The following is a 15841-nucleotide window of genomic DNA, read 5'->3' as shown; positions in this document are numbered from 1 at the left end:
GGAGATGTCAAACTCTTTGTTAAAACCGGGGTACAGTTTTGTCTTGTAATGTTTTCTGAAAACAAAAAGCTTGTGAAAAGATGCAAAAATGAGCAGAACAACAAGAAAAATATAATCCTTATTTTCAAACAAAGAATCTCTTTATCCCATTCACAAAGATGAAAGAGTTCATTACTAAATGGGATTTGAAACCTCACACTGATGTTTTTTGACAGTACAAATAGAAACTCATGAAAGCAACCTTAGGACAGAGGCCAGCAGGGATTGTAGGGAACTCAGAGAATGACCTCCTGCTTTTGCTTTCTGAGGTGGCCAAGTTCAGGGGTGAGGAAAATTGGCAAAGGGCACCATGGGGAGGTGGAGCCTACAGATCTTCATGCTCTACCTGTTCTGTGGACAAACAGCCTTTTACACCCCAAAGGTTTTAATGTCCCCAAGTCACCTTCACTCCTACTAAATTCACAGTACCAATATGAATGAAAAACTTAAAACCCAGAATAGATGCTCCTTTCACATGGAAGTCGTTTTTTTCAGTAAATAAGTTTAATAATATTTTCAACATTAATACTCTCCTATTTCAGTAGCTGTTGAAATTTAGTTCCCAAAATACAGTTAGAGTCCTGCAAAAATTCAAGAAATGATAAAGCCTCTTGTGGTGTTGATCTCTGTTAGTTGATTCCTTGTGCTTTGAAACCAATGGAAAAACCTCCATTATTTATGCTGGGTTATAACCTTCATCAGGCTGTATTTGTTTGGGGCAGTATGCATATAATTAGTGTTTGGCATGCTCTTGCAAAATAGCAATGCCAGTTTCTCACACGAAGACAAAATAAGGCATGATGAATTTATGTCTGCATATTTGCTACAGCTATCTACCACGTTATGTATTTGTGTTGTTTTTTTTTTTGTGTGTGTTTTGTTTTTTTTTTAATGTTGCCTCAATTCCTTCTGCTGGAACACATTCATTGACCCAAGAGATGAGTATTTGTAGCTCCCAACATTTAAAAATGTGCTTTCCTGTCATTATAAACTCTTTCCTTACCTCTGTCCTCCCCTGCCTTTCCCCTCACACTAGAACCCCTCCCTTTGCCCTTCTCTTCCCCTCCTCTCAGAACTACATGGCCACATCTCTTTTTTGCCCTCAGCTTTTGGACCTGTGATGATATCTTCCTTCTTTGGGCCAGCATCACCTCCTGTCCTTCTCCCTACCTTCTAAACACTACAGGATTGCTTCTTCTCCCTTGCCCAGACCACCATGCAGCCTCTACCCTTGTGACTGGGCAGATTATATTTCATTCTCAAGAGGGCATTTTTCATTCTGGTGGGGTAGGATGATAAATACTCTATTTAGAAACTAGGATTAGGCAGGAAGTTTGAGAGGAATTGTCTCATGCAAAATATTAGAAACACCCTGAAAGAGTTAGCACGGAGGGTATTTCCATTCTTGGAAAAATGTACTGATGTACAGATGGCTCCATAAGCCCTCATTCATGTATCTGGAAAAAAGACTTGGATTTTATGGGCCACCTATTCAAATCACTTTGAAATCTTCACTGACCATTTTGCATGCACAATCACTAGTGCTTGGCAGAAAACACCACCACATATTTATTATGAGAAATATTCATAAGCCAATTTACTTTAAAAAATCAGGGTGCTTTTGGAATGATTCACATCAAAATACTTTTTCCAAGCATAGGAAATAAAAGCTCCATGATAGCCATCTGCTTCTCGCCCGTAAAAGGCAGAGGTGAAGAAAGCCTAAGCAATAGTCTGAATGCCAGTCTTACTGAAATGAGTACCTAGTGGGGGGAAAAAAAATATCTGAGTGAAGTCATATGTGACATACAACTTAATTTAGGGCTTAATGTAGTATATTCTACCTGCTGCTTCTGGTGCTGCTTATTCACGATGAAACTGAATTGCTTCTGATTGTTCCAGGACTTTGGTTTTGAACATTATGATGTATTTCCAGTGCAGGTTTATCTTCGAAGCAAAATCCAGAACTTAGGACACATTGTGTCCAGGTCTCATCTTTTTCAGTCTTGGAAAATGCGAGCTCATGCCATGCAATTGGAGAAAGAGGTTAGAGAAAGAGGTGCTTCCTGAGGTAACTGTTTTCATGTAGGGCTTGGCAAATAGAAAGCACCACTTTGAATTAATTTGGAATTAAATCATAGAGTGAGTTGATAGAGCTCCAAACACCTCTAGCTACTCAGCTGTCACAAACAGATGTAGCTGCTTGCTCAGAAGAAAGGTGTTTGTGCAAAAAACTACAAAGCTGAGTATGGAGGCACAGGTTCTGGAAAGGTTACAGAGAAGCCAAGTAAAGTATATGAGATTGGTGCTGTTTGCAACTTTCCACACACTTTTTTGTTTAGGGACAGAGGACGCGTAAAGTTGGTAGTAGATTCGAAGGCTGAACTCCCTCAGGTAAAGCTTCTAAAGATTTTGCTAGGAGGAAAGGAAGTCATCGGGACTTTGCTCTCTATTTAAACTGATTTGGTCTGTATAGGCCGCTTATTTCAGGAGGCCTTTAGAAAGCATATATCAGTATATATTTTTGCAAGTGCCAAGAGATAAGATAATTTTGGCAGAAACTTCCACAAGTGCTAAGAGATACAATCAGACAAAAACTTCATTCAGGCTCTGACGTATGCATCTTAACAGATGTGTCCAAACTTAAAGGAATCCCATGGGAAAAGTGCAGCTGAATCTCTTTGTCTCTATTGATAGTTAAAAGAGTTATTCTTAGACGTTGGATGGTCCATCTGTGTAGGAATTTGTTCCAGACAAGGGAAAAGTAACATCTTAGCAAAGAGTTTCCATGGGACTGGGAGGCAGGTTGGACAATTATTGGAAACACTGCTGGAGCAAATGTTGTGATTTTTAAAGAACACAGAATTCTTAGACACCTCAGACCGTGATAGGGCATGAAAGTTGCAAAGAACAGTGAGGCATGGATAACTTTTGAAAAATCCATGAAATAATCATTGGCAAGTTGTTGTGATGGGGAGGACTTTAATAAGTAATGTTTTACCAAGGGGCCAGAGAGTTCTTATATATTGAATACAACGCATTTTATAAGCACTTCTGGTAATGAACTAGATCTGAACTATTTGTCCATATGTCCTCAAGTGATGTGGCTGACTTGGTCCAATTCCAGAGTTTTTAACTTTCACAGGATGGGAAATTAGAAATTAGGCTGTTTTCTAAATTCTGCTTTTTGTAGATTGTTAGCCTTCCAGCAAAGTGGGGAAAGGCAGAGAGGGAACCTCAAGAGGTTCCTAAACTCCACGGAGCATTGCGAGTGGGTGTGAAACTCCAGCTTTTAATTTTCTTGCGCAGCTAGAGGGATCGTCCATTTCCTTCTCGTGAATCAACAGGTTTGATTTGCCCATGGCTAATGTAGAGACTAGATGGATCCTAAGGTGGTTTGGCCTCATCTTTATGTTTTAGGTTTCCTGTGTTCCTCTTTGAGGCTCTGTGGCAGGAAGAGAATGGTTATGTGCCCTTACGGTCTTCCCTCTTTGCCTCTGGAAATGTGTGATTATGATTCCCTAAGAACTGCTCTGGAGCTTTGAAACAATTTCTACACTGAGGGGAGAAGGAGGGCCCTGATTCTACCAGTTTCCTTGTTTTCAGTGGCAGGCAGTACATTAATTGTCATTTCATCTGTATTTTTGCTAATCTATGTGTTATCTATGTGTTAGCTAGAGCTGAGTATTTTTAGGTTGTTTTTGGTGACCTAAGAAAGGATGTATGTTTAGATAACCTATTGTAGACAATATAATAATGATGTGAGCCTTTTCTGAAGGAAGCTAAGCTGAAAACAAGGACATCCATAGTTCTCAAATACCGATCTCACAAGAGGTAGCTATATGTTTATCTTGCAGAACATGCAGAATTGTGCTTAGTAAACACTTTGCTTTTCAAGTCATAGGTGTTTTCTGCATCCTGTAGGTTTTTATTTCTGTTTGTAATATTATCAAAGAAGCATCAGGCAGGAATGACTTGTGTTTTCATTGAAGGAGATGTGTTTTGTTTGAATTGTTTGGAGCCAGAAGTAAGTACAAGTAAAGGTATGTAAAACTATAAGCTGAGCTTGCCCTGCCTCTCTTGAAAAAGCTGTCACAATCCACTGAAGAAGTGGTGCTGTATAATGTTGTCCTACTGATAGGAACTGGTCTCTGTATTCCTAATCAGTACACTAAGTGAGTTTTGTCAGGTTGGTCTCTCGGGCTTTTCTTCTCATGAGAAATGACTAATAACATATGGTACTTCAGTTATGAAGTCAGTGAGTATGTTTTCAGAAGCAACCGAGTGACTTTGGAACCTAACTTTTACTGATGCATAAATCACATGTATAAATCACATACAGGCTTTTTAAAATTTGTCTAATTATCTTAAATGCTGATTCTCTTATTTGATGACACTGTAATACTGGCTTGTGGTATTCAGGGCTTTTCTTAGTGGTCACCACTTAGAGAACTATAAGTGATAACATGCATAATTTCAGCTTTGGTTTGAAAACACCATGCAAGCTTCCAGCTTTCATGATTTCAGGGAAGAGCCTTAAGATATGTCCCCAGCATGTCTATTATTTCTAAGTTTCAGGGAAGAGGAAAAGAGGTGTATTACTCTTTAAAATTCCATAGTTTCCATTCTGAAGTTTGTGAGGTGACCAGGTTGATAATACCATGGTATTTCCATTTTTAACTCATGCTGCAGCCACTGAGACATACTGCAACTGTCAAGTAAAACATATGTGGCGTGTTTCTGAGTTTACCTGTTTATGTCTTCAGAGTCTGCCCCCACTGATTTTCATTGCCATTCTTCAAGTTATGAGTCTTCTATAAATCCTTCCTTTATGTATTACATGAGTGTTTCAACTATTTCACTCATGAAAAGAGTGAATAATGAACACTATACAACTCCGAAGTGTTTATCACTGTTTGTTACGACATTTTAATATTCCTTCATTGGGATTTCTGGTAGGTTGGTTGATCTGGATTTTTTTTTCTCTTTGTTTTAGTTTAGTTTTGATGTGTTTGTTTTTTTTCAGTAACAATCTCCAGGACAGTGCTTTCTTCTTCGCCTCCTTGAGGTAGCTTTCCTTCTCCCATCATCCTCCATTCTGAAAATTAAAGGAAAAAAATGCAAATTCCACTGGATAATTTCTGTAACTTCTTGGATTACCTTTATTGCTTTCATAGATCCCTAGACTAGCTAACCTACTGAGTCTGCTTCTTGCCTATTTAATCTATCAGTCCATGTAATCTAATGCTCTTCTTAGGTACCAGTCATTGCCCTGTATGCTTTCTTTGTCTGATACATTTAAAGAATATTTTATTACGATATCAGTCTTCATACTTTTAGCTGTTTTTTTCCTTACATTTCCTCTTCATCCTGCCTAATCTTTGTTTTACATCGAGCATGCAACAGTTTATGCTCTGTTCTATTAGTGTTACTTGGGCATGATTTCTGTGTTTGGAAGGATACATTTTCAGCTTTGCTGAACTCTTATACCTTGTTATTTAACCATTGTAGTGTTTCTCTTCTTCCTTATTTTTGTTGTTGTTGTTGTCCTTAGATATGGATTCTAATAAGGTATTATTAAGGCCACCTCCCTGCTGATCTTATAGATTTTAATTCCTTATCTTTTCCTTTCAGACTCTTTCTGACTAATTTCCTCTTGTTTTGGGGTTTTGTTTTTGTGATTTTTTTTCTGCTAATTCTCCCTCCTGAAGTTGCACATGCCCATACTACCTTTTTATATAATCTGCTCAAAGGGTATGAAGCATAATCATGTTGATCATTTCTATTTCATGTTTTAAGCATGCCTGCAACTGCTCTTGTCTCCTCAGTCCTAAGCCAAATGTACCATTTCCCTGCTATGGTCTACAGAAGGATGCTTTTTGTAGCAGAGTCAAACACAAAAGATGTTCATATGCTTGACAGGTGACTCTTCCTTGAAGAAAGTTAAAACAGCTACATCTATATCTTCTTTTGTCTTGCTGTGTGTTATTAATACCCTGCATACCTCAGTGCTTACATCTCTCTTGGGTGGTTCTTCCAATATTATAAGGAGACACGTTCAATGCTTTGGGAAGCATTGAGTGGTGCATTAATTACCTGGTTTGTTGCAACTATGCAACTCCAAAGTTACAGATGTAAAAATAGACTTGGTCGCCTTCTGTTCCTTTTCATCACTGATCTGTTTAGTGCTGGAGCTTTTTCGTCTCAGCTTACATGGTGAAGTCTTAACATGGTACTGGGAGAGAACCTGAAACATTAAGCAAGATACTGTTTAATAACACCTATTAATGTCTATTAAGTGTACTAGGGGATGTTGGGGAGTGAACTCTTGCTAAATTCCTTCATTTCTATCATGGCATTTGTCTTGGCAGCCTGGTGTACAATGAAACACGACAATGTGGTCTTGCTGGCCTTGTGCGTTTGGGTTCCACAGTACACCAAGTGTGATTGTTTCTAAAGAGAATGCCATTGCACCATCTTTTTATTTATGCCTTCTATGCTTTTTTCATTGTCCATGGAGTCATTTAGAAGGCTAAAATAACATGAGATCTAGATTTACGTCTCCACCACTCAGGAACTGGAATATAAAGAGAATTCAAGATCTCTAGTTAATCTGTCAGCACAAATAGCTCCTAGAGGAATTAGCTGTGCCTATGGAAAGAAAAATAAAAAATAAACAAATCCTAGAACCCCTACTCATCCCAGCTTTGTTGTATTAAACACTGAAAGGATCTCTGCCCGGTTGGGATGCTCAATACATGCTCCGTATCAATCTGTGGCATGTGGTGAAATGCTTCTTCTTGAAAACCCACAAGAGAGAAGTAGTATAAATTAAGAGTAATCTCACAACAGCTATTTTGGAGTTCTTACCAGTGAAAATGTAAGTGTAGCAATATTGTGTATCTATTAAAAATCTTGAAAGGCTCTTTATAACTAGATGATAGGAGTGATAACGTGTAATTTATTGATGTTACACAGATTGAGAAAAAAAACACAAAGTAGCAATTTTTGTGTGAAAAGGGGTATGATAGAGGAAATAAAAACAGAGCAAGGGACTTCTCCCCACAGCTTCATGCCTGTGTGTGCAACCACGTCAACTTTAACAAAAAATACCTTGTGCTTTGATCCTATATAGTGCTTCAAAACAGGGCATAGCCCTCCCTGTATTCAAAAGTAAAACTCCCAGATGTTATCACTCATGTCTTTTGGCTGAGCAAAGGGTAGAATGTGCCTGAAGGCACACCTGTGAAATAACTCTTAAGTACTACAGTAGTATCACCTGTTTGTATCACCTGTATGCATGCATATACATGCAATTCCTGGGCCTTTTCCCTGCAGAGAAAAAAAAAAAAAAAAAGAAAAAAAAAAAAAAAGGAAGCAGCAATGTGCATTTAATGCTACAGATCCATCTCATGATATCAAGTCTTCCATGAATGCTATGATCTTGGTTAGTACTGTCATTTGTTAGTTTAGAGCATTCTGTCCTATGTTTTTCTATCAAAACTAAGCAGGTGGGTTTGGAATATGCATGCTGCCAGGAACTGAAGAGGTCTCAATGAGGACAGAAACTTTTCCTGTGGCCGTCAGCATCATTGATGTGAGCTTATACTGTTTACTGCTGATATTTAAATCTGAATCAGAAGCAGGCCTGAACACTCACCCCCTAAACTCAAAATAAAGGAGCCACAGTCTAGCACAGTATGAGTATCTGCCTCACAGTATTTCTAAGTTGAGATGCTCACCAAACTACCCAGTTGTATTAGTTAACAATTACCCTTTTACTAACAGGTAAAAAAGATAAATGGAAAAAATAATCAAATAAAATCTAGCATTTTCATGTGATAGCTTTCCTCTGGCCAGAACTGAGACACAGCCACTGGAAGAGAGAAAAGAATTCTTTTCCCAGTCCTGTGGACTGGCATTTACAGCTTCTCATCCATTCCTTTTTACTCCCATCAACCACTACTTCTGTGACCAGAACAAAATCTCCTACTTCTAAAGACCTTTCTCTGGAAACACGTAGGGTATAAGCAGTGCTCTTCCACAGACTGCAGCTCTCCCATGAAAGCCAACCATTTCTGACTGCACCCTTTTCCTAACAGACTGCTACAACCACTCCCCTAGAGGATTCTAGCTTGAATAGAAATCTTCTAAACAGGTAATTATCTTAAGAGGTTTTAATCTATATTTTCCTTTTAACCAAAGCCCATAGGCTTTTAGTCTTACTGTATTTAACCACACTCAAACTGATAAGCTTTTTCTCCTTGTCTTTCTGCCTGGGGGAAAACCTAACAATACAGGGCAAATCTGAAGAGTTCATGGAATAGCAATTGTTTCTTTTGGCCGACACATTTTAATGTATTTGCACCTATTATCCCTCTAATTCATTCCTCCTCCACACTCAGCTCCCACCCCCCAATCCCAGCCCTTTCTCCTCCCTGAACAAGATTTCTGAGAGGACATAAATGTATACGATCCAACACAGTGAGATGACCAAAAGGAATCCCTGTTCACTTTTCGTGCAGGTTTGCAATGTGAAATATGCCATTAAGATTTAAACAGAAGCCCTTGAAACAGGTGGAAATCTTCTTAATTAATACAGTAAGCTTTTAATCGGGACCATAAAGTAGCAAAATACATCATCATGGTTACTTCCATTTTTCTAAAAGTTTATTCTTTTTTCCAAGAAGCATCCCCCTAACCTTTGTTTAAATGGAGAGTGTTATCACAGTAACTTCATGGGCATTTTTGGCCCATCTTAACTCTTACCTGGCTGGTAACTCTTTCACTGCAAATCCTCAGCATGCCACATGAGTAACAGTACCTGGCACCATAGAGGAAAACTAGCAATAGATGCACGCACCTAGGTTTTTAAAGAGCCCAGCTGCCTTAAACTTATAGCCAATTAAAACAGTTGGGCCATGCTGGGGCTTGGCATAATCGTGCACGAGCTCTCTGGGAACAAGCGAACACAGTTGAAACAGTTTTCATTTAGAATATTAAAACGTGCCATAACGAGGAAGAGATGAGCACAGCCTGGTTTCTCTTCCTAGGAAATGGTGCCATCATGTGGCCACACGGCCTTCTCTGCTTCCTATTACAAGAGGGCAGTTGCAGTTTTCTCACTTTTGGGTTTCAGTGGAGTTTGGTGATCCCGACTTTTGCTAATGTAAATTGATTACAGCTTGCAGGAGCATAAGAATTATCACCCATGTCATGACCTTGCCATCCTGGTAAAATGCCCTGTAATGATGACAGCTTTGGTGGTTCTTTTGTTAACATAGTGTATGTTGCTTGTCGGTGTTGTAGATACCTACAGATAAAGCAGCCTCCATCCATATAGGCTTGTGTCTGCACTACAGGGATATATTGGCATGGCCGTAACAGTGAAGGGTCTGCAAAAGAAAGTTGAGAGAGGAGCAGAGAATTGAGTAAAACAGAGTGCATGCCAGTATTCACAAGGGAGGTGTGTTGGACTGTACCTCAAATATGTGCCTGAGAATAAAAGTGGCTTTTGAAAGCACTCTTTTCTCTGAAGTATCTCTGGACTTCCCAAAATAGCAAGAATACAAACTAGCAGGAAAAATAAGTAACCTGTCAAAAGATTGAATATTTCTTTAACATAAAAATAGGTGGATGTCCTATAACACTTCTAAGCCCTTGGTCACCAGAATACTATGACTTGAAGCTAGTTTTTACCTGGTGTTTTGCAGTTTTAAGTAGGATGTTCACCACAGACAAGTAGTAAAGAAAACAAAGCACTAGAGTAGTGTGAGAAGAAAGCTTTATTTTGGTAATCCTGGAGGTCTGAAGAACAATTGGTAAAGATTAACGAAGGCTGGCAGTCCTTTGGCAGAAGTAGGTGCGAGATGCTACCCCTCTTTTACATGTGAAGCAAACTGAGGCACAGACATTGCTGCCCTGCAGGTCCTGCAGTAAATGGGATTACTGCTGATGGACTCCTCCTGCAGACTTCCAGGCAAAGCACAGGGAGGTGATTCACTGCCAAGCACGGAGACCGAAATAGAGGCTTTTACACTTAACGTTTGGGATTTACGTCCACTGGGTATAGAAGCAATTTTATGTACTGGACACCTATGGTTTTGTCTCCAGTTTTATGTAAAATAGGTATCTCATCATTAGGTAGGTGCTAAAAAGGGATAGGGCAATTAGCTAAATGAATCGTCCACAGGAAACTTGCTGCACATGGCTTAGTCTGCAGAAAAAGCCTGTCTTCTGAGCAAAGTTTAAAAAAACTCCTTCTTATTAGCCATCTACTCGATATGTTTGCTCCTCAGAGAATAAGGTTGTGCTTGCGTGTGCATGCATTTCTGTCTTTCAAATAAACGTAGTTATTAGACTATGAAATTTAGAGAAGTTTGACAGCTTTCAGAACACAGTGATTTTTTCTTCCATAGAGTATATTACTGACACATTAATAGATGTTGTGCTGGTAAAAATACAGTACTTCCTGTTAAATGTAGACTGCTACATATTTTGATTCTAACAACAATCTGGTAGGGTTAGGGCAATTCGTGTAGTGTCATCTGGTGTTTGTTTTGGATAGATATTATAGAAGGAGATACTGATTTTCAAGATGTTCAAGCAGATGATTGGGTGAAAATTCCAGCAAACCTTTAAAGCAACAGAAAGCAGGGGCTGCTCCTGGTCAGATCTCCTGCTGAGGATACAAATGTTCTTCCTGTGTTCCTGAAACTCTGCACAAGCTTTTCCCCTGAAGGTCCCTTTTCAGAATGAGGCCAAATATTCAGGAGAATCAGTCTGAAAAGGATTGGCTACATCGGCCCCTCTGGCATCATTGAAATACATATACTAAGAAGTCAGCCACTGCCATTTTTTTCAGGATTTGAAATTCAAGCCACTTCCTTAAGTGGAAAAAGTGTTCTTCCAATAAATTTGGTCCCAAAGAGTTGGAACCTGATGCAGGACTAATTTTGTCTATGGAAACACTAGATACATATTTTTACTCTATTAATGTCGTTTTATTTTAGGGTAACTAATTTGAGAAGAACAGAACATAAAAACTTCATCACTAGGGATAAATCAGGTCATTGGAACCGAAGAAAGCACCCATGGTTATGATTGCTAAGGCTGGGACGCTGATACATGGAAATGAGAAAACTTCCTATGGAAATTGTGGGTTTTTCATATGTTGTGATGGACAGGCTGTATTTCCCCTGAACTGGCATGTTTATGCAGGAGTTGAGATTTCTTCATCCTAAATCAAGGATTCTTCAGAGACATGCCTTCCTTAAGGAAAATCTGTAGCGTTTAATTTTGATAACAGAACTTTATTTGCTTGGTTTTATTTATTCTTTAAGGTATTTAAAGTGTATGTATATGAGATGTCTCAGGCAACTGTTCATTCACATCACTCAGCTAAAGTATTCTACCTACTTTAGTACTTTATCTACTGCATTTTAAAAGAAAGAAGAACAAGCTAGATAGAATATGAAAGAAGATAAGAATGAGAAGAGAACATACATGTAAGTCCAGTGAGTGTGATTGAGAGAACTGAGTTTGGATTTTCTAGAAAAAACAGGCTTAAAAAAGAAACGTGAGGCACCTTCCAGTATGTAAGAGACTACTGTGAAAAGGGAAATAGTCAATAGTTCTCTGTGTCTGCTGGAGGAAAGGATGATTAATTGGTTTCAAAGTTGAATACTATGAAAACTTTCTCGCTTTAAAGATAGTATGCAGTCTGTCGGGGGAGAGAGTGGAAATCCCCCACATCGGTGGTTTTTGCAAACATTAGGTGAGTTGCTGAAGAAGTAGTGTAAGTAAATTGTTTCCACCACAAGGAAGAGGAATAGACTAGATGACTGTGTGAAGAACTTAGTGCATCCTTTTGATTCAACTAGGAGGCTGTAATCCTCCAACATTTGATTTGGAGACCAAGGATTAGAGGAAGGAGTAGATGATGATGCTGTCTCCAGCAGCAGGTTACTTCAGTTTGTGGTGCTTCCAGAAGCTAATGACTGAATTACAGATGCACATATTCTATAGGAGATACAATGCCTCCAGCTTTTCTTCTGTCTCCCAGACTGTGTATTCTCAATGCAAGGCCTGAGAAGCTCGTCAGGAACGAGACAAAGTAAGCAGCAATTTCAAAATAGTTGTAGTTCTTCTCACTGATACTTAGACAAGATTCGTTGCCTAACAATTTTCTGAATGGTTTTAAAGAAAAAATGAGTCCAAAACTCAATCTATATATGTTTCTACAACCCCACCAACTCTTTCATTTGGTGGGCAACTATTCATTTTACCCTCTAAGGATGAAAGTAAGACAGAGCCTTTGGGATTCACTCTGCTATTTATTCCTGTGAAAGACTACGCAGTAACAAGAGCCTGGATTCCAGCGTCAGAGTTAGTTTGCTTCAGGTAAAGGCCATGCACTGAGCTACTGCTGAGTTACAATAGCTTTGGTGGTTTCCTCATCACTGTTTCTAGAAATGGTCATTCATTACTGTGCAATGAGCTTTGCGATACTGTGATTTTAAAGGACACTAGAGAAAATCAAATTCTGTGATATCGTTCGGTTATGAGCTTTAAAGCAGCAAGCGTTGGCTTTGCAGAAAGGGACATCTAGTGGCTGTACAAAAAAAAAAAAATCCCTTATTAAATACATTTTAAAATGTACAACATAGTCATTTGTGTATTACCTGCAGTATTCCATACATCTTTGTAGCTCTGCTACACCATGTGTTCGCTGGGATCATTCTCTCTGTTTCTGGCAAACAAACAAAAAAAATCACTTTTATGAGCCATACCTTTCTAGCTTTATGTAGGTCTATGTGCTGTAGCTTTGGCGAATAGAAATCTGCCTTCAGGCAGTCCTTGATATATCTCAGGGGTGCACTTCCACGTTTTCTATAGCATCTTCCAGCATTCCACTGCCTGCTGTTTCCTTCTGCCATTGCCTTCCCCTTTGGTACTGTACTTGGAGAGGTTGTCACTGTTATTCTCATGGTAAAATCTGCCTTCCTTTGAATACCCTTAGTATAAAAGTCAGCAGGAGGGGTGGATGAGATTCAGGGAAACACTAATCTAAGCACTCAGTCATGTATTACACAACAAAAGTTTTTCCCTTTCCCATCCATGTTGTGCTCCTTCTTACTAGTTGAGGATGAATTCCATGCATGTTTCTGTGAATAGCCTGACAGTTTAATCGCTGCATTTGCATATGGGGAAACGGAGCTTTTTTCAAAGTTGCACAGTAAAATGTTTCACCTTTATGCCGTGCCAGCTTCAAATTGCGTCCCAGGAGAATTGCAAATGTGCAGTTTTTTCTTTTCTTTTTTTTTTTTTTTATTCTTACTTTTTTTTTTTTTTTTTTTTTTTTTTTTATACTGGCCAAATGCCTATTCATTGCCCATCTGGGTAAGAATGGCCTTTGCATTTTCAAACCCATTCTTTCCTATATGGTTTGTGAATGTCCCACCAATCAGAACTTGCTTCACAGAAAGGGGACAAAACCATTTTACAGGAGTTTCTCAGAATGAGTCCATTGGGTTCTCTACGTCGTGTTTACTGGACAAAAAAAAAGGGAAGGGGGGTAGGAGGACACTTAACAAAGACCCCTGGAATTTCACAGAAAATCTCCCACTGTCTCAAGTTTAAAAGAGTGGCAGGTCTGAGACGAGCCTGAGACAGCAATCTTTTTCCTGAGCCAGGCATTCAGTGCGGCGAGTAGGTGAGTGTGTGCATGTGTGTGTGTGCAACTTGTGCAGAACTGACAGCCACTGGGGCTTGTCCAAGGCTCTCGTATTCTCTGTCAGAATGCCACATTTACTTTAGAGTTAAGCCTGCGTTGGTAAGTCCACCCCTTTATGGGTCCCCCTTTATGGGACTATTTGCTTACAGCAGTGTACAGTAAGGAGCAAGAGCAAAACTTGGATCTGGACACAGTTCCCTACAGAGAGGAAGAATTCATGGGACAGTGAATTTTGCTACAGACCAATCTCTAGAATTTGTTATACTGAATTACTGCTTTTTTATGCTGCTGTGGTTTGTAGCATCCCTGACACTACTGCAAGTGATTTGCTTGCCTGTACTTTGAATAGGTTTGGTTTTCAGTGTTAAGAGTCAAGGGAGGTGGCCTGGAAAAAACATCCTCAAAATCTGCATTAGTTGTTTTACCATTTCTTATGTGTCTCTTCCACCTACTGCTCGTGTTTTGTTCTTAAGGACTGAATCTCAGTTGCTAATCAGTTGAAGAGGTGATTGATGTTCCAATTTCACTTGAAGCAGTAAAAAAATAAGAAGAGGATCTTTAAGGGAAAGCACTGTTATACTAGGAGCAACCTAAAGGTGCTCCTTGCCTTACATGAAGTGACTCAAGTGACTTTTATTTTAGTCCCTACACCTCAAGGAATTTAGCATCCTAGATCAGTTCCTATAGGAGAGCTGTTCACACCAGTCTCTCATGAACATGCACAGACCTCTTCACCTTGATCAACTCTGGTTGTTTTCACCAGTAGTTAATGATCAAATGTATTGTGGTTACACAACTCTCACTCCTTCCAGCCGGGACCTGAGGAGGGATACTGAAACTTAGAGGTGAACCTTGTCCTTCCTCCTTTCTGTACATGATCTGTGACCAGGTTGCGAAATTTACTTTCCCAGACTTTGGATGCAAATCATTCTGAAAAGGAGCTGGGTCTGAGGATGCATTTTTCAGAGCCTGGGCAACAAAGTTATTGTTGTCTGCCAAGATGCATATGAACAAAGTCAGGATTCCTTGCACCAACTCAAGTCAAGAGACCTGTCTGTAGCATGTTCGACCTTGTGCATGTACAAGGCGTGATTTTTGGTTTAGACTGCTTTTGTATTAGACTGATGCTCTTCTTATTATGAAATACGTAGTTTGACAAAACCAAACGTAAACTATATGTCATTCCCTTTTCAAGGGAACATCTTAAAGACCTATTTGCATGAAAAGGGAGCGATAGGGCAGACCAAGTAGTGATCAATACTTACTGATAGAAAGATTTCCAGTATACTGATACGCCAGCACTCAAAGGCAGATGCAGATAAATGGGGAGCTATGCAATCAGTTGCCGTTGCCTACTGTAAGTCTTGAAAAGAAGTTTTTGTCATTAATCTTCCACCTTTCTGTGTACTCACAAACACAAAACTTTTGCCAAGCTCTCGTCCTTTCAAATTGAGGATTCCCATTCTTTTAAATACATTTTGAATACTTGTGTGCTCTGACATGCTGGGAAAGAAAAAAAAAAAAAAAAAAAAAGGATCTACCCTGGAAGCCTCTGGCTGAATGATTCTGGCTGAAAGGAGGAGGAAATAGATCTCTTCTGTACATTATTTTTCTTTGTAATAGTAATCACAGTGCTCGTGAAGGAAAGGCTCCTAATTGCTGAGATGTTTTTCCAGTTCTGTGATCAGTCTCATCAGAGGAAAAAGCTCAGGTTTCCCAACAAAGCTTATGAACAAGACAGATGTAATTCACAGCGTCCACGATACTGTTAGTGGTTTCCTCCTTGTTACTGCTATCTGAGCATCTCCCTAGTGCTCTGACCTCACATGGAAATTAGTACCTTTCTGATACTGGCTAGTTCACATCTGTTAGCATCTGATTTCTTCAATCAGCTTGGCCCCAACAGGATTTCCAGTTCCTGACCTTTATGCTTCCCTTTTAGTATCATCAGCTTCATGGAATTGAAATGACCGCCTGTGTCCAAGGTGGTTTCTGTTTGAAGCACCAAAATAAAAGGTGCTTGAGTGCAGGAGTGGATAAATGAGAAAGAAAAAGCAGAGGAGGGAG

At 39.3% G+C, this 15841-nt stretch overlaps 1 protein-coding gene and 1 long non-coding RNA gene across 30 annotated transcripts in view; one reads left to right on the top strand and one right to left on the bottom strand.

Moving 5' to 3' along the window:
- ZBTB20 (zinc finger and BTB domain containing 20) overlaps nucleotides 1-15841 on the top strand; it is a 457627-nt gene that overhangs the window by 427542 nt on the left and 14244 nt on the right. The gene's annotated exons all lie outside the window — the stretch shown is intronic.
- On the bottom strand, nucleotides 4071-9022 carry LOC311433120. The gene is made up of 3 exons (XR_014690579.1): nucleotides 8809-9022; nucleotides 6136-6286; nucleotides 4071-5137 (listed from the first exon to the last, which is right to left on the bottom strand). It is a non-coding gene; the product is annotated as an uncharacterized lncRNA (long non-coding RNA).

The sequence above is a fragment of the Aythya ferina genome (genome assembly GCF_964211825.1).
Source record: "Aythya ferina genome assembly, chromosome: 1".
Taxonomy (NCBI): Eukaryota; Metazoa; Chordata; class Aves; order Anseriformes; family Anatidae; genus Aythya; species Aythya ferina.
Note: the sequence above shows the minus strand (reverse complement) of the source record. Positions and strands in the feature narration are given on the sequence as shown.